This window comes from Chiloscyllium plagiosum, chromosome 1, assembly GCF_004010195.1.
Source record: "Chiloscyllium plagiosum isolate BGI_BamShark_2017 chromosome 1, ASM401019v2, whole genome shotgun sequence".
NCBI lineage: Eukaryota > Metazoa > Chordata > Chondrichthyes > Orectolobiformes > Hemiscylliidae > Chiloscyllium > Chiloscyllium plagiosum.
This window is the reverse complement of record NC_057710.1, coordinates 41596159-41615875: the sequence shown is the minus strand read 5'-3', so window position 1 is coordinate 41615875 and position 19717 is coordinate 41596159. Positions and strand designations below refer to the sequence as shown.

The 19717-nt window shown below is 41.3% G+C and overlaps 1 protein-coding gene across 5 annotated transcripts in view; it reads right to left on the bottom strand.

The window, feature by feature from the left end:
• Nucleotides 1-19717, bottom strand: part of znf532 (zinc finger protein 532) — a 217562-nt gene that overhangs the window by 154004 nt on the left and 43841 nt on the right. The window contains exon 1 of one of the 5 annotated variants that reach the window (XM_043680009.1): nucleotides 14136-14215. The exons of the other annotated variants lie outside the window; for them this stretch is intronic. The gene's annotated coding sequence lies outside the window, so the exon portion shown is untranslated. Of the gene's footprint in view, nucleotides 1-14135; nucleotides 14216-19717 lie in introns of those variants that run through there. 5 annotated transcript variants of the gene reach the window in all.

Genomic DNA, 19717 nt, shown 5'->3' with positions numbered 1-19717 from the left:
TGACCAATAAAGGAAAGCATACCAAACGCCTTCTTCACCTGCATCTCCACTTTCAAGGAGCTATGAACCTGCACTCCAAGGTCTCTTTGATCAGCAACACTCCCTAGGACCTTACCATTAAGTGTATAAGTCCTGCTAAGATTTGCTTTCCCAAAATGCAGCATCTCACATTTATCTGAATTAAACTCCATCTGCCACTTCTCAGCCCATTGGCCCATCTGGTAAAGATCCTGTTGTAACCTGAGGTAACCCTTTTCGCTGTCCACTACACCTCCAATTTTGGTGTCATCATATGATAAGTTGTCTTTATTTACTGCAGTAAGCAAAGTTAATGTTTTAATGGTAAGTGACCAATAAAGTCATGTCGTTGCTAATTTGTTACTTCTGACAACTGGCAAGCTATTAAGAGAAAGAACAAATATCATAGAAGTGTTCAGACATGTTAGAGTAGATTATACACTTGGTAAAGTGCTAATCTTGAGTTGCAAATTTTCTAAAGTCTAAACCAGTTTAAAATCTTGAAGTAATTGTGTAAAATGTCCCTTTTTCTTTAAATTTAGCTCCGCCAAATGTTTGACTGGTTCAAATCCTTTGATAGGTTATTGAGATTTCACTAATCCTTTTAAGTTTATCTCAGTAATTCAGCTGTTTAAACAGCTCTAATTAATTCTTTTCAGATTTTTTTTTATACATAGTTGTTCAAGGGAATATCAGTTTGAGTTGCTGCTTTTCAAATTACTAAAACATTCTGCTCAGCAGGGATTGTTTATACAGCTGTCTGAGAAACGTGCTTGTTCATTTTAACATATTTCTGAACGTTGAAACATGTTTTTTTTTAAAAAGGTTTATGAACTATTCTTTGTCTATTTTAGATTATAGAATCATTAGCTTTCCAAATACTTATTTTATTCACTCATGGGATATGTGCATCACTGGCCCATCCCCAGATGCCTGTGAGAAGGCGGTGGTGAGCTTTTCTTTGGACTGCTGCAGACCATGTTCTGTAGGTATACTCAAAATTGCATTTGGAAGGGAATACCAGGACTTTCCCCCTTTCAATAGCAATATATTTTCATTTCAGGATGGTGAATGAGAAAGACGAACTTGCAGGTAGTGGTATCTGCTGCCCTTGCTCTTCTAGATGGTAGTGGTTGTGGGTTTGAGGTGCTGTCTAAAGGTCATTGGTGAATTTCTGCAGCGCATCTTGTAGATGGTACACACTGCTACTACTGAGCATTGGTGGTAGAGGGAGTGAATGTTTGTGGATGCTGGTATCAGTTAAGTGGGCTGCTTTGTCTTGATAATATAAAGCTTGCTGAAGCTGTACGTATCCAGGCAAGTGGGGAGCTTTCCATCACACTCCTGACTTGTGCCTGGTAGATGGTGGACAGACTTTGGAGATGCTAGCCAGGATGTGCAGGTGCTGGTGTTGGACTAGGATGGACAAAGTTAAAAATCACACACAACACCAGGTTATACAGTCCAACAGGTTCATTTGGAAGTACTCGCTTTCAGAGTTTTGCTTCTTCATTTTAGGCTTCGGAGAATAAGGAGGTGAGATATTCACTGCAGTATTCCCAGCCTCTGGTCAATTTTTGTAGCTACTGGATTATATGGCAAGTACAGTTCAGTTTCTCAGCAACTCTCCCAGGATGTTGATAGTGGGAGAATCAGTAGTAGTAACACCATTGAATTTCAAGGAACAGTGGTTAGATTATCTCTGACTGGATATAGTTATTGCTTGGCATTTGTATGGTGCAAATGTTACTTGCCACTTATCAGCCCTAGCCTGGATGTTGTCCAGACTTTGCTGTATTTGCTTTAGCATCGAAAGGAATCATGAATGGTGCTGCACATATCCTATGGATAATCGTGGTTCCTCTGTACTAGAGCAACTGGGCTAGGGATACAGCAGGTTCAGGAGCCCTACACTTCAAGACTATTGCTAGAATACTGATAGAGCCCATCGTCTTTGCAGTTTTTAATGCCTTCAGCCATTTCTTGATGTCACTGTGATGCTGGAACTTCTGGAGGCGGCCAAGGTGAATTATCATCTCAAATACTTCTGCAAATCTTTTGCATTGACATACTGGCCTCCCCCATCATTGAGTGTGAGGATATTTGTGGAAGCACCTCCTCCAGTGAATTGGGAATTATCCACCATCATTCACAACTGGATGCGGCACGACTGCACAGCTTAGGTCTGATTGGTTGGTTCTGGGATCATTTAGCTCTACCTATCACTTGCTGCTTATGCTGTTTGGCACACAAGTAGTCCGGAAGAAAGTGAGGACTGCAGATGCTGGAGGGTCAGAATCGAAAAGTGTGGTGCTGGAAAAGCACAGCAGGTCAGGCAGCATCCGAGGAGCAGGAGAGTCAAAGTTTCGGGCATAAGCCCTTCATCGCAAGAAGCCCTGCTTGGTAGCTTCACCAGGTTGACACCTCAGTTTCAAATATGCTTGGTGCTGTTCATGACATGCACTCCTGCACTCTCCATTGAGCCAAGGTGGATCTTCTGGCTTGATAGTATGGTAGAGTGCAGGGAATGCCAGGTCATGTGTTTGCAGAGTGTGCTGAAGTACAATTCTGCTGTTGCTGATGACCCACAGCTCCTCACTGACACCCAGTCTTGAGCTAGAACGGTTCAAATTCTGAATCATTTACCACAGTGAAAGGTACTATCAATATTAAAGAATGACATTTGTCTCCAATAGGACTGTGTGGTGGTCACTCTTACCAAAGCTGTCGTCAACAGATGCATCTGTGGCAGGCAGACTAAGGAGGAGAACATCAAATATATTTTTCCCTCTTGTTGATTCTTTTCCCACCATCATCCTAGACTAGTAGCTATGCCACTTAGGAACCTATTGGTCAATCTGCTGCCGAGTCACTCATGGTAGTGGGCATTGAAAACCCCAGCCAGAGTATTCTGTACCCTTGCCACCCTCAGTGCTTCCCCCAAGTATTGTTCAACATGGAGGAGTACTGATTCATCAGCACGTGGTAATCAGCAGGAGGTTTCCTTGCCCAAACATTTACTTGTAAGAAATTATGGGTCTGGAGTCAATATGGAGGCCCCCCCAGGGTAACTCCCTCCTGACTGTATAGCATTGTCCTGTCAGCACTACTGTCTTACTGTCGAGACAGACCATATACAAGGATAGTGATGGTGATGTCTGGGACATTGTAAGCTTTGGTTGTAAGCCATGTCAGGCATTAGTCCCCAGATGTTAATGAAGAGGACTTTGCAGAGTCGACAGGGTTGTTTTGACTATTGCCATATCCAGTGCCTGGATCATTGCCAGGTCTTCCATTCAGTTTCATTTATTTTTTTCAGACTTTGTGGTGATTGTCACAACTGAATGGCTGGCTGGGCCATTTCAGAGGGCACTTAAAAGTCAACCATATCTGGAGTCACATACTGGCCAAACAAGGTGCGGATGGCAGAATTCTTTCCCTGGAAGACATTAGTAGGCCATTGCCTCTCCTGGTAAAGCCATACGTTCTGTTTTTAAATCTGATTTAGTGGCCGAGTGGATTGTGGGATTAACTGGGTAAAAGGAGGTAAAGTTAAGAGGTCTCACACTAATCTCCAGTTGGCTCTGTGCATGGAGACAGGCACTTAATCTGGCAGCTGCAACACCATTGGCATTGCTCCAGTGCTGCCAGCAGCAGGTGAAAATAGGCCACTCCACTTCCACTCGGTAACAATGCCAATAGCCAGCCCTCCTGGGTAGGAGGGAGTGTCATGATATTGGAAAATTTCCCCAACCCCAACTCAAATAGAAAATATGGTCCTACTTTTCCTAAACTGCGCTATTTCATGCACTCTCCTATTCCCCACTGTACCCTCGGGAAGAAATTCCAATTCCATTGTACATTAATTTAAATGTTATATGATTTTGCAAAGTACATAACTAAAACCAAAATGCCCAGTGGGTATCACCACAAGTCAAGGTGCTAATAGGTTATTAAGGCAATAGGGCCTTGATTAGTCCTCACTAGTTCCAATGAAGCTAGGCAGCAAACAAATATATTTCTCCCACTTCATATACCAGTTGTAGCAAAGAGCTGGGAATTTCCCGTTGTGCTGGCTTCATCTATTGGGGTATGGACATGTGGTACAGGCATTCATCTACTCTAAAAGGCAGTCTGGTCTTACAAAGAGAAACTGCACTGACTTACAGGAGGCAGCTGCACACTGTTACTGAAATCATGAACAAGGTAAGTGGAACACCAGGGCAGGGAGAGGGCTCCAGGTTGATTGGTGAAGTTGTGGTGGAGTTGGACAAAAGTACAGAAGCTTTAGTTTTACAGGGGGCTAGGAAAGCCTCATGGACATGCTCAAAATGTATTGGGAGCAGGAGATCAGGACAGTCCATTCAAGGTATCAGGAGTGAAGGTTCTCACTGCAGTGCCAGGATAAGACTGCTGAATGTATCTTCACATGATATTGCCTACCCACCATTCCACAGAGCTACTAATGTCTTCCAGGGAAAGAATTCTGCCATCCGTACCTTGTCTGGTCAATATGTGACTCCAGATATGGTTGACTTTTAAGTGCTCTCTGAAATGGCTCAGTGAACTAGACAGCAAGCTCACCCTGCTGCACTCCCTGAGGCTTGGGCTCACAATTATATCCAAAGAGCCCACCTCACCCTTACACATATCAATGCTGAGAGCTTCACATCTCCTTATTGTCACCTCCACATGCCTTCAGTTATTCAGTTATGGCAAGTACGTCACCCAAACACACTGTGCAACCTAACCATTGACATTCATCCCTCTCTTGCAGGACAAGTAGACACAACAAGAAGCGTTGTAAAGATAACAGAGGGAAAAGGGACCTCTCCATCTCCTGAATTTTATAGAGAACACAGTTCTCAATATTACTCAGCTACAAGCCAACAGTACATCCTGTGTCACTGAAATGATTGAGGATAACAGTACACTCTGGTACAGCAGATGGTGAAGAAGGTAAATGGCATGTTGACCTTGACAGCATGAGGATTTGAGTACCATGAGACCACGAGATATAACTATTCAGCCTATTGGGTCTGCTCTGCCATTCAATCATGCATAATATAGTTCCTGACCCCATTGTCCTTCCTCGTCCCCATAAACTTTGATCCCCTTACTAACCAAGAACCTATCCATCTCTATCTTAAATACTCTCAATGACATGGCCTCCACAGCCCTCTGTAGCAATGAGTTCCATAGATTCATCACACTCTGGCTGAAGAAATTCCTCTTCATCTCAATTGTATAGGATCACCTCTTCAAACTGAAGATATATCCTCGGGTCCTAATCACTCCTACTGGTGGAAAATTCACCACTTCTACTCCATCCAGGTTTCTCAAGTTTCACTAAGATTATCCTCATCTTTCTAAACTCCATCAACCTCAGCCACTCCTCACTAGTCCTTCATCCCTAGGAACATTGTTGTAAACCTTACACAATGGTCTAAATCTGCTCACAATATTCCAAATGTAATCTGACCCGAACCTTGTATGGCCTGAGCAGTACATCCCCGCTTTTGTATTCTAGCCCTTTCAAAACAATGGCAACATTGCCTTTCCCTTCTTAAGTGCCAACTGAACCTGCGTGTTAACCTTGAGAGAATCCTAAACTAGGCCTCATAAATCTCTGCGCTTTAGACTTACGAAGCTTTTCCCAATTAAGACAATAGCCTACACTTCTATTCTTCCTAACAAAGTGCATAATCTCACACTTCCTCACATTGTACTTTAGCTGCCACTTCTTTGACCACTCTTCTAGTCTGTCCAACTCTTTTTGCAGCCTCTCCCCTTCCTCAAAACTACCTATCCCTCCACCTAACTTTGTGTCAAACTTACCAGTTCCTGTGTACAAACAGTTAACTTATAACATGAATAGCTCTGGTCCCAACATTAATTCCTGCAGAACTTCACCAGTCACTGGCTGCCATTCTGAAAAAGTCCCCTTTATCCCTATTCTCTGCCTTCTGCCAGTCAGCCATCCTCGATCCATATTAGTACTTTGTCCTTAATGCTGTGGCCTCTTATCTTACTTAGCAGCCTCCTGTGTGGCACCCTGTCAGAGGCCTTCTTGAAATCCAAATAGATCACATCCACTGAATCTCCTTGGCTAATTTGCTCATTATCTATGCAAAAGAATTTCAACAGATTTGTCAGGCATGAAATCCCCTTGATGAAGGTGTGCTGACTCTGCCCTATTTTATGATATACTTTCAAGCACTCTGGAATCTCCTCCTTAATGATGGACTCTAAAATCTTATCAATGACCCAGGTCAGGCGAACCGCCCTGTCTTCTGCTTCCCTCTTTAACAGGAGTGTTACATTAGACATTTTCCTCCCTGGCTCCAGCGATTCTCCGACATAACCCCAGGGTATAGTCCAGTCTTCAGTCAGACTTTAAAGCTTGCCCAGTACCTTCTCCTCAGTAATGGCCACAACACTCACCTCTCCCCCTAACTCTCGAAGTTCTGGTGTGCTGCTGCTGTCTTCCATTGTGAAGACTGATGCAAAGTACGTATTCTGTTCCTCTGCCACTTCTTTGTGTCCTATTACTAATTCTCCAGTCTCATCTTCCAGTGGTCCAATGGCCACACTCTCTCTTACCTATTACCTTTTAAAATCTAAAACATAGTCTTGCAATCTTCTTTCATATTACTAGCTAGCTTACCCTCCTATTTCATCTCCTACCCACATTACTTTTCTAGTTGCCACTTTCTGTTTTAAAGGCTTCCCAATCTTCACTGCATTGTGTGTTTTTTTTTTGCTCTTTTGCTGTCCCCGGCTTCCCTCGTCAGAGATGATGACCTTGTCTTCCCCTTAGCATGTTTCTTTTTCCTTGGAATGAATTTCTGCTTTGCCTCCCGAATTAACACCAGACATTCTTGCTATTGTTGCGATACTGTCTTGGTTGCTAAGCTCTCCTTACAATCAACTCTGGCCAGCTCCTCCCTCACATCTATGTAGTCACCTTTATACAATTATAATACCATTGTATACAATCATAGAGTTATATAGCACAAGACAGACCCTTCAGTCCAACTCATCCATAACGACCCAATACCCTATTTAAATCTAGTCCCATTTGCTAGCATTTGATCCATATCCCTCTAAACCTTTCCTATTCATATACCCATGCAGATGCCTTAAATGTTGTAATTGTACCAGTCTCCACCACTTCCTCTGGCAGTTCATTCCAAACACGTACCACCCTCTGTGTGAGGCCCTTAGGTCCTTTTTATATCTTTCCCCTCTCACCTATGCCTCTAATTTTGGATTCCCCCACCCTGGGTAAAGACCTTGTCAATATACCCTATTCCTTGCCTCTCATGATTTTATAAACTTCTATAAACTTGCCTCCAATGCTCCAGGGGAAATAGCCCCAGCCTATTCAGCCTGTCCCTATAGCTGAAATCCTCCAGCCCTGGCAACATCCTTATAAATCTTTTCTGAGCCCTTTCAAGTTTCACAACATCCTTCTGATAGGAGGGAGACCAGAATTGCACACAATATCCCAAAAGTGGCCAAACCAATGTCCTATACAGCCACAATACTTGACTTCAGCTTCTCCCTTTCTAATTGCAGGTTGAATTTTATGACATTACCCAGGGGTTTCTTCATATTAAGCTCCCTAATCAAGTCTGCCTCATTATACACCATTAAATCAAGAATTGCCTGTTCCCTAATGGGCTCTACCACGTTCCAAAAATCCATCTCATAGACATTCTACAAATTCCTTTCCTTGAGATCTGCTACCAAGTTAGCTTTCACAATCCATCTGCATACTGATGTCCTCATGATTATTAGAATGCTGACTTTCTTAGTGCCTTTTCTATCTCCTGACTTTTTGTTACCACAGCCTGACTACTGCTGACGGCCTGTTCACAATTCCTATCAGGGTCTTTTTATCTTCAAATCTACCCACACCGCTTCGACACTTTCTTGTTATTGAAGAAACGTAATTGCTTACTAACCAGGTACCCTTGCCCCCTTTGCCCATCCTTTTGTCAGGAGGCGTATCTTTGGATATTTAGTTTTCAGCCCTATTCCCCTTGCAGCCACGTCTGTGACATCTGCAACATCATACCCGCCAATTTCAATCTGTGCTACAAGCCCATTTCACAAACAAAATCAGAAACTGCTAAAAAAAATTCAGCAGATCAGGCAGCATCTGTTGAGACAAAGCACAATTAATATTTCTGGTCCAGTGACCCTTCCTCAGACTGTTCTTGAATTCTGAAGAACAGTCACTGGACCTGAAATGTTAACTCTGCTTTCTCTCCACAGATGCTGCCAGACCTGCTGAGATTTTCCTGTGAAATCTGATTTTGTTTCTGATTTCCAGCATCCACAGTTCTTTGCTTTTACAAGCTCATTTACTGCATGCATTTAACTACAATACCTTCAGTAGTTTGTTAACTGCCCACTTCTTGTACTTGGTTGAGTACCTGAAGTTTGATTCTTGACCCTGTCCAAACTCTTTATCTTCCACTACTTCTCAAAACATTAATAATCTCTCCTGAGTTCTCCCCTACCTTTAACTTTTTCCATAATGCAATTGAACCCACTCACTATTTAGTTTAAATCCCTATCTACAGCCCTATTATATGATTATCCAGGACTCTTGAATCATGCTAGGGCCAGTGGAGCTTGTGCCATTGGAATAGTTCCCTCTATCCCCAGAACTGATGCCAATGCCCAATCAATTCAAACCTATTTCTCCCACATCAATCTTTGAATCACATGTTTAGCTCCTTAATCTTATTGACCCTGTGCCAATTTACTTGTGGTTTAGGTAGTAATCCTTTACATTACCTTTCTAATTTAGCCCCTAGCTGCTCATATTCCCTCAGCAAAACCTCTTTCTACTTATATTGCAGACCACGACAGCTGGATCTTTCTCCATGCACTCCAAGTACCTCTGCAGCCCAGATGAGATATCCTGAACCCGATCACCAGGCAGGTAACACAGCCTTCGGGACACTTGATCCTGGCCACAGAGTACAGTATCAATTCCCCTGATTAATTTTTATTTTAATGGCTCCCTGTACCTTAGTCCTTTTGCTCATCCTCCCTACAGGAGCAGAGATATCTTGCTGCATTATGCAGAACCTTGGTGAGACCATACTTGGGAGTATTGTGTGCAATTTTGGCCCAATTATCTGAGGAAGAATGTTCTAGCTACGGAAGGAGTGATGAAAGATTTAGCAGACTGATTCCTGCAATGATATGACTAATTTAGGAAGAGAGACTGGATCGATGCATATTGTATTCACTGGAATTTAGAAGAATTGGGGCAATCTCATAGAAACCTATAAAATTCTATTAGGACTAGACAGAATAAATGCAGGCAAGTGTTTGGTATGGTTCAAACCCATGTACACTAAAGTCTGGGGCTCCATATTACTAGACCTGTGACAATACCATGACACCACTATCTCCCTTTGTAAATGTTCTTTAGCTCTAAACTGAAGTCCTGAGGGCTGAAATGGTAGGACCGATCTCAAAGCAGCTATGATGATGTGGTAGAGCTTGAAGGATGAAAGAGGACTGTGTCTATGGACCATGTAGGGTAAACGCTGGTGAGGATTTAATTGTCCAAAGGCCCAGAGAAGCAAGCAGCAAGTTAGTGCTGCCAGGTATCCTATTTTAGAACTATATTATAATTTCTTCACTGTAGCTGGACCAAAATCCCAAAGTTCCTCTCTTGAAATTATTGTGTGTGTGATCCTACAACAAAGGACTGCAATGCCTCCTGAAGGAAGCTCACCACCTAGTTTTCCAGGGCAATTAGGAATGGGCAGCAAATGTTGGCTCCTGAAGAAGGGCTTATGCCCGAAATGTCGATTCTCCTGTTCCCTGGATGCTGCCTGACCTGCTGCGCTTTTCCAGCAACACATTTTCAGCTCAGTCAACATTAACCAAATCCCATAACCTTTACTTCAGGAATTACTACCATCCAGTTTCCCAGGGAAGGGTGAGAGATTGGGAGCTATATTGAAATGAGGCAAGGTTAGCTGGTAATGAAATGCAAATGCATGGAAAAATGCCGTCATTGGTTATTAGTGAGAGTCAGAACATGTTGCTTAAACCCCAAGGGAAAAGTAGGATTTTTTTTTCTTGATGCCAAGAATTTGATTTTTCCATTATTGCTGTACTTTCTTTTTTTTTACCATTTTCCATACTATTCAAGAGAGCAGAAAATTTCACCCAGAATGTCAGCCATTATTTATATCCTGAGTATTGAGTCAGCTGTCTGATGTGTTGCAATTCTCTATTTTTAGTTTAGAGGCCAAACACAGAAGCAAGACAGATACAGAGACGGGCTAACAAAACACAAGGTAGAGAGAGAGAGAGAGAGAGCGAGAGATGGCAAAAGACAGAGGAAGACATAAATATTCAAACACAAACAGACGGAAATAATACCGAGAAACAAAAAGCTGAAGAGAGAATTATATTTAGATTTCCTTTACCTGTGTATCTAGGGAGCAAAACCAAAACACAGTTTTAAAAAGGACTATGAAAACTGTCATGGGGTCAGTGATTTGCAATTATTCCACATGTGGAAATAATGCATTTGTCACTAAAATAAAATAACCAATCATTAAAGCAGAATGATCCAGAAGGCTTCCCACACCAGCATTTCAATTATTAACTAAATTCAGGAACGACCTCCGTCACTGTGTCTGGAAGTTCATTTCAAGAGTTGACTACTCTATGTATGATGTATATCCTGAGCAACAGCAACATTTACCAGCTTTAAGATATTACTTTAATGCAAAGACTGGAAGATAAAATTGGGGCGAGGAATTGAAATTGTATCAGTGTAGCTGTCGTTTGTCAAACCCAATTTTCCATTCAGTGGTATTTTAGTAAGGCCAATGCATTAGTTGAGCAGAAGTTGTATTTAACTGTACATAGATAATGGGCATCAACTGGACATTAATTTGTGCACCAAAAAAATAGGGACACACCAAAAGTTGTATCTGTTGGGTTGGGAGATATCTATTTGTAATGTACATTCAAAATGAATTGAATAAAAATGGATGATTGGCTACAGATCTCTGTTTCAACACCTGGATTTCTGGAACAGAACTTATTACAGCTAAAAAGAGGCATCAGTCTCATAAACACTGGGACACAAAACCACTTGTTTTATGTTAACCTGATTTATATTTTGTGTTGTATCAACTGATAACAATACAATTTACAATACCTTTTCCTTATTTGTTAACATTCACAATATGGGAGCATCTGACATCAAAGAAAATGTACGGAAACATTTTACAGGAACTGTTGTAGTGGCAGCAAAAGTAGTCAATTAGACATCAATTCTACTCACAAATTACACCTATAGGCATTCAAGTTTACACTTTAAGTAATGTGTCACTGAAGTTAAGTTTGATTTATACTGATACACAGACTTTCATTTACAGCGTACTCCTTCCAATGTTCTAACATCCTGAAGCATTTTAAAACCAACTAAATACCTTTGGGCATCCTATCACTGTTACAAAGTAGGGATCCTACCTATCAAACTGCATAACCCGTGACAAAAAAGATAGTTAAAATCAAAGAAGGGATCACCTGTTATAAGGGTTGACTAAGAAATAAATATTGACCAGGGTATTGGGAAAATCTTCCCAGCTTTTCTTCAAGTACAGGATCTAGGAGTCTTGCAAGGAGTATCTCACCTCGTGACTCCCCAAAGCCTGTCCACCATCTACATGGCACAAGTCAAGAGTGTGATGTAATATTCCCCACTGATCTGGATGAATGCAGCTCCAACAACACTCAAGAAGCTTGACAAAATCCAGGAAAGAGCAGACCACTTTGATTGGCACCACTCCCACAAAGACCCACTCCCTCCACCATTAGCATCCGTTAGCAGTAGTGTGTACCATTAACAAGATGCACTGCAGAAATTCACCAAAGTTACTCAGACAGTACCTTGCAACCCATGACCACTATCATCCAGAAACACAAGGGCAGCAGATACATGGAAAAACCACTTCCTAAAAGTTGCCTTCCTAGCCACTTACAAGCTTGACTTGGAAATACACCATCTTTCCTGAAGTGTCGTTGGGTCAAAATCCTGGAACTTCCTCCCTATCAGTACTGTGAGTCTGCCTACAACAAATGAACTGTGACAGTTCAAGGAGACAGCTCATTATCAATGTCTCAAGGATAACTAGAGATGGGCAATAAATGCTGGCCTAGCCAGTGGCATCCACGTACCATGAGTGATTAAAACAATTGATTACAGAGATCTGTAGCCAATCATCCATCCAGAGAGAGCAAACAAAACCTTGCTTTAACTCTTCCTCCAAAAGAATGCACCTCTGCAAAGCAGCACTCCTTCAACACTCTGCTGAATTGTTAATGTTGATGATGTTCTCAGGTCTCTGGTATCGTATATGAACACCCAACCTTCTAATGAGAGGGAATACTGAGCCACGCCTGACAGCTAGAAGGGCAACTGTGAATCAAGACTGCAATGTTGCATGACTAAATGTTGTTACAATCTATGACATCCAGTTTCACTTATGTGGATCAGCATGATGTCAATATAATAACAATAACTGAGGGCTCTTGTGGCACAGTTCTGGTGTTCCCACCTTTGAGCCTGGAGGTGTGGGTTCAAGCCTCACCTGTTCTAGAGGTGTGTCTCTGAATACATCGATTAGAAAGTATCATATTATAATAATATAGGAAAAGAGGGCGAGATTAAAAGGCACTGAAATAAAGCTGAATTTCCCACCTATAGATTTTTGCTGGTGATACTGCTGGTGAAAGACCGTCTTGAAAAACAGACAGAAATTCAAATTTGGGTGAGCATATAAATCAGATTCCTAAAGAATAGAAAGGTGGAAACTGATCATTCTCAGCTCAAAGTCAATGGCTGCTGTAACCCCTTCCTGCAGAACTGCAATTCAGATCAAGTCTTCAAAGTACCACAGGGTGCATACACTTTAATTCTGTTCAGGGCCTGCTGTCAGGGTTCACAGGAGGGAGCTGGAATGTGCCTGGAAGGATTGGAAAGTGGAGACATATCCAATTCCCATTTCTACAGCTCTGCCTCATGAAAAGTTCCGACATAAACCAAATCCCAGAGCTGGGTGCACTCTGTTCTAAATTTAGAATTGGCGGACTTTACTCGGGACTGGCAGCTTTCATGAAAAACAACTTGCATTTATATAGCCTCTTGAGTATACTAAAACATCCCAAGGTGCTTTACAGGGGCATTATTGTATTAATTTTGACAAACTCAGCCATAGAAAGAGATATGTGGTATAAAACTTTGGTTCAACAGGTAGATTTTCTAGAGTGTCTTCAAGTAGAGAGGTGTTCAGAGATTTAGGGAGGGATTCCCAGCTAGCTGGAGACACCAATGGTGAAGTAAAGAAAATCAGAAATAATCAAGAAGATATAATTAGAAGAGTGCTAAAATATCATCAGTTTGTGAGGTTGGAGGAAACCACAGAGGTTGGGAGTAGTAAGGAATTTAAAAAATGGTGAGGGGAATTTTAAAATTGACATCCTGTTTTACTGAGACAGCACAGGGGGATTGGAGAAAAGGGACTTGGTATGAATTTAGATACAGACAGAGTTTTGGGTAAGGATAAATCTCCAGAAGACAAAAGATACAGGCTGACCAGCTAAGGGAGCGTAGACGAGGTTGGTGGTGGACATGGTTAAGGGCTTCAGCAGTAAGTGGGCTGAAGCTAAATGGGCACTGTTCCTGAAATGAAAATGATCTTGGTGATGAAGAAACTATAGTGTGAGAAGAACAGCTCAGTGTTAAACAGGATAAACAATCAATCAGTTGAGCTTCAGTGAAAGAGAAATGAAAGTAAGTTGAGAGAGACTGGGCCCATCTCCTGCTAGCCTGTACAATTTCACTTTTCTCCCCCCACCAAAAAATTGAATACACTTACGATCTTAAAAATTTGAGTTTGTTGTTTTAAACACAATTATTGCATTGAACTACTGCGGTTCTCAAAGGGTTAATGCATGAATGCACCTAACGCACAACATAGATCAAAAATCTCCAAGCGTCAGCAAAATTAAGCTTAAACACCAACGAATACCTCTAAATACCAAGCATAATTTCTCCTTACCCTCTCCTTGAATTGAGACTAAAGCATCCAAAAGATAAATTTGCCTTAATACTTTCTAGTTCAGTAAGAAAGTTGACTCCTTTGTTATGTAAGCAGTTGTTCTGGATGGGGGAGGGGCACCTATCTGAAAGGAAAACGATGATGTTTTGGGAGATAATTAGACATTTTTGTACAGTACATGTTTATAGTGTCAGACAGTAAGAAACTGCCGCGTAATACCAACACATAGGACTTATATTATATTTAAAAGACTGCATTCAGGCAATCTGAGGCCAGCTAAATAGCTTTCAGCCATGATAGTATTAATGCACGTCACAGCCCTGGTTACATTGCACACCACAGCTTCGGTAGCCCTGCCTGTCGGCCCTCATGAAGATAGATCTTGAAACAGAATCATTTGTTCACAGAAACATGGTCAAAGAACCTCATGAGAAAGCACAGCGGGATAAAAATGCCACAAACCACCGACAGCTGCTTCAGTTTCACTTTCAGTTAAACATTGTCACATTTAAAAGCAGACAAAGAAACGGTAGGTGATCTGCAGAACTTCACCACACATCAGATCTCATTTTTTTTTAAAAACATTCCCAAAGTATCAGTTTGGATTTGCAATATTTACCACTAGGCAAAACTGCTGAACAGCATAACATCATATGCAGTAATCAGCTTAAAATAAAGAACTGATAGTCTAAGTTAAACGCCATGTTTTATATGGGATTGCCTGACATGTCTGGGCAGGGAAATTGATGACATTGAATGGGTTGTCCATTTCTCCCCACCCACCTTCCTCCATTTTACATTCAGCTGTTCTGATAAACCATTAAGTCCCCTGTTAAAGTGTACAAGTTCCCACTCTTTTCAAAGTTTAGCAGGAGCTTTTCCTGACACCCCAAGCCAATATTTATCATTCATGTGAACAGTAAAGAGAATTAAATTTGCTCACCATCTCAGTCCTGTCTTTAATCTCTGCAATAAGCAAAATGAATGTTGCACAATGATATTTTACTCAGTATTAAAAGAAAATGTAACATAAGAATTCTGCAGCAATTCCAAAAGGATTCCCAACAATAAATTCTAGTGTTTGCCCCAGCAGCAGAAATGTAGAGCTTTGGCCTTCAACATTTTCTTTGGAGTCTAACTGCTGAAGTAACTAATGTAGTTGTTTCGCAAAATTGGAAAAAAAAGTAAATCCCATAAGGCTCCAACATCAGAGCATGTTATTTTTGTGGCCATTCTCAGAAGCAGCTTTGCTGATGTTTAACATTAAATAATATTTCAAGCAAGTTAAATGAGCTTTCTCATACTGAAGAGGAAAATTACTTAAGACTGCTACAAAACAAAGGCGAGTATCTTTAACCTAAGACTGTAGTTAGTAGAGTGTACAATTTGATCACTCTGTATTTTAAGAAAAAGCAATCCTACTGGAACACACATTTGCACAATATTTCAACCAGATCATTAATGCCTCGTGCTTGCCACTAGCTATAGCAATGAACACAATCATTACTAACTTCATAAATTACATTCCTCCCATCCAACATGATCTAGAGGTTTGGTTTGTAGGCATGTATGAAATTAAAATGTTTGGTAAACACAATTCCAGGGTACATGTTAATTTGAGAGGAGACAGCCCCACTGAATAGTCATGCACCCCTTCCCCCCAATTGAAATTGTAAAAAAGTAATTTAAGTTGGATCTTATACATACTGTACATTACCATAACAAACCGTCTTGGTGCAGAATAGCTCTGCATTCAGTCAAAGCCTCAGACTTAAAGTCCCCAATCTTGATGAATTATTTCATACTATCTGTAATTCACCCATGCCTGTTATTTTATGCACTGTTGGATGCAATTAAAGAGATTTTAATAACTGTGAAGAACAGATAAATAAAAAGTGGACCAAAAGATCACAACTGGAGCTAAAGCAAACAGAGAAGATGAAATCAGCATTGTTAAAAAGGTTAATATATTTTCTATAGATTTCCTTCAGCAATTTTGACTCTCCATTTATGACCATTATTAATTTGTAAATGTCTTAGCTATTTATTTTAATTTAATCCCAATAAGGATTGAAATTTTCTGAGTTAATTTGGAGTGAGATGAAACATGTGCAAAATTTATTGCTATCATTATTGGAATTTTTTGAAGGGGTAGCCTATTTCTTGCTGTTAAGGATTTTCTTTTATAAATGGTCAGAATGTCATTCTGGAACAGTGACCTGAAATGTACCTGTACCAAGAAGACATGTGACTGTCAATAAGGACTTGGGAGAGCCCTTGGAGTGTGAATAGACTAGGATGTTTATAGCACTGGGTTTAAGCAAGTAGTGACATTAAATCATTAGTTTTGTCTTCTTTCCGGTTTAAAAACATCAAAGATATATTTGAGATGAATTAATAGTTGAGTTCAGAAACAATTTTGAATATCTCTCCTTGCAGAGTTCAGTTGGAAAAAAAAGACAATTTTGTATAAGGTTTTTAATTCATTTCTATTTAGTTCAGAATAACCAGTATCTGCAACAGTGGTGAGTTTTCTTTTCTCTAGTTTGTGAAACTTTTAATCCCAGAGAATTTGGGATAGAAATCTTAAGGCTGTTAGAATTGAGAAAAGTTTAAGCCTTCAGACTTGTGAAAGGTTCATGCCTCAGACTTAGGGATATAAGTGTAAATTTATCTTGGCAGTTCATACAAAAGAATCTGAAAGCTGTCATTTAAGTAGAAACCTAAAGAGTTGAGGTCAAGAGATAATTTCTCTGGACTTGAGTCTCTATGACAGATAATACTGGGAAGCAGGTTAAAATTTTTTGTTCTTCATGTTATGATCTCTCTAAACCAGTTTCTGTAGCTATATACCTATGTCTCATGTAATAAACTTATGTTGTGTTTAGATTAGATTACTTACAGTGTGGAAACAGGCCCTTTGGCCCAACAAGTCCACACCGACCCACAACCCACCTCGACCCATTCCCCTACATATACCCCTTCTACTAATACCACGGGCAATTTAGCATGACCAATTCACCTAACCTGCACCCGGAGGAAACCCACGCAGACACGGGGAGAAGTGCAAACTCCACACAGTCAGTTGCCTGAGGTGGGAATTGAACCCGGGTCTCTGGCGCTGTGAGGCAGCAGTGCTAACCACTGTGCCACCCTTTAGCACCGTGTTGCTACAACATCTGCAGTCTCATATGAGTATGTGTCAGTGACTAATCTCCACATTAACTAAAAAAAAAGTTTACGTTTATTTTCTATCAAGTTACATTTCATTCTGGGATATGATTTGGCCACTAATACTGTCAGCTGGGATCACAAAATCAGTTTCTGGACTTTGCTTAAAGGTAAATTTCCAAATTATAAGACCATAGCACATTAAGAAAAAATAAAACCATTGGGCCATTCAGCCCCTCAAAACTGCCCGGCCATTCAAGAGGATCATGGTTGATCTGACATTCCTCACATCCACTTTCCAGGCTTTTCCCCAGAATCCATGACTCTTCTATCTCAGCCTTAAATACACACAAAAACTCTGCTATCCCCTCTCCTCCTATCTCTCTGTGGCAAGGACTTTCAAAGACTCTCGACCCACTGAGAGAAGTAATTACTCTCATCTCAGTCTAAAATTGGCACTTGTTTATTCTGACATTGTGCCCCCTGGTTCTCAACTCTCCCATAAGGGGAAATAACCCCTCAGCATTTACCCTGTCAAGCCTCTTAAGAATTGAGCATGTTTCAATGAGATCGCCAGTCATTCATCTAAACTCCAGTGAGTAGAATCGCAAGCTATTTAGCTTTTGCTCATAAGAAGATCCCTGCATATCAGGGATCATCCTAATGAGCATTCTCTGTACTGCCTCCAATGAAATGAATGGACCAAAACTGCTCACAGACTCCAGATGTGGTCTCACCAGCCCCTTGTACAGTTGCAGAAAGATTTCACTTTGTTTTTCCATTCATGGGATGAAGGTGTCACTGGCTAGGCCAGCATTTATTGCCCATCCCTAATTATCTAGAGGCCAGTTAAGAGTCAACCAGCAACATCGAGGGCCCAAGGGCCTGTACTGCGCTGTATTCTTCTATGTTCAGTTAAGAGTCAACCACATTACTGTGGGTCTGGAATCACATTTAGGCCTGACAAGGTAAAGATGGCAGTTTCCTTCAATAAAGGAAATTAGTGAACTAAATGGGTTTTGATGTCAATTGACAATGGTTTCACACACATCATTAGATTCTTCTTTTGAGATTATTATTGAATTCAGATTCCACAATCTGCCATGGTGGGATTCAAACCTGGGTCTGCAGAACATTACCTGGGTCTCTGGATTAACAGGCCAGCCCTAGGCTGTCACCTCCACTTATACACCAAACCTCCTGTCAGAGTCATAGGATCTGCTTCCATGCTGTACACCTCTTCGGTCCAACTCATCCATGTTGACCAGATACCCGAAATTAATCTAGTCCAACTTGCCAGCATTTGGCCCATATCCCTCTAAATCCTTCCAATTCATATATCCATCCAGATGCCTTTTAAGTGTTGCAATTTTACCAGCCTCCATCACGGTACAGGACATTGGTTTGGACACTTTTGGAATATTGCGTGCAATTCTGGTCTCCCTCCTTTTGAAAGGGTGTTGTGAAACTTGAAAGGGTTCAGAAAAGATTTACAAGGATGTTGCCAGGATTGGAGGATTGAGCTATAGGGAAGATGCTGAATAGGCTGGAACTGTTTTCCCCAGAGCGTCAGAGGGTTAGGAGTGACCTTATAGATGTTTATAAAATCATGAGGAGAATGGATAGGGTAAATAGACAAGGACTTTTCCCTGGAGTGGAGGAGTCCAGAACTAAAGGGCATAGGTTTAGGGTGAGAGGGGAAACATATAAAAGGGATCGAAGTGGCAACCTTTTCACGCAGGGTGGTATGTGTATGGAATGAGCTGTGAGAGGAAGTGGTGGAGGCTGGTACAATTATAACATTTACAAGGCATCTGGGTGGGTATATAAAAGAGAAGGGTTTAGAATGATATGAGCCAAGTGCTGACAAATGGGACTAGATTAAGTTAGGATATTTGTTCGGCATGGAAGAGTTGGACTGAAGGGTTTATTTTCATGCTGTACATCTCTATGACTCACTTGCATTTCTAAGGCATACAAGGCCATGGGCCAAGTGCTGGAAAACAAAATTGGAATAGTTAGGTGGCTGTTTTGACCAGTGCAGAAACTATGGCCAAAGGATCCTTTTCTATGCTGCAGACCTCTAATGACCTAGCAAGGGGATATTAGGAACAATGATAAAGGAACTGGTTGAAAATGCGTTGCTGGAAAAGCGCAGCAGGTCAGGCAGCATCCAAGGAACAGGAGAATCGACGTTTCGGGCATAAGACCTTCTTCAGGAATGAGGAAAGTGTGTCCAGCAGGCTAAGATAAAAGGTAGGGAGGAGGGACTTGGGGGAGGGGCGTTGGAAACGCGATAGGTGGAAGGAGGTCAAGGTGAGGAAGATAGGCCGGAGTGGGGTGGGGGCGGAGAGGTCAGGAAGAAGATTGCAGGTTAGGAAGGCGGTGCTGAGTTTGAGGGATTTGACTGA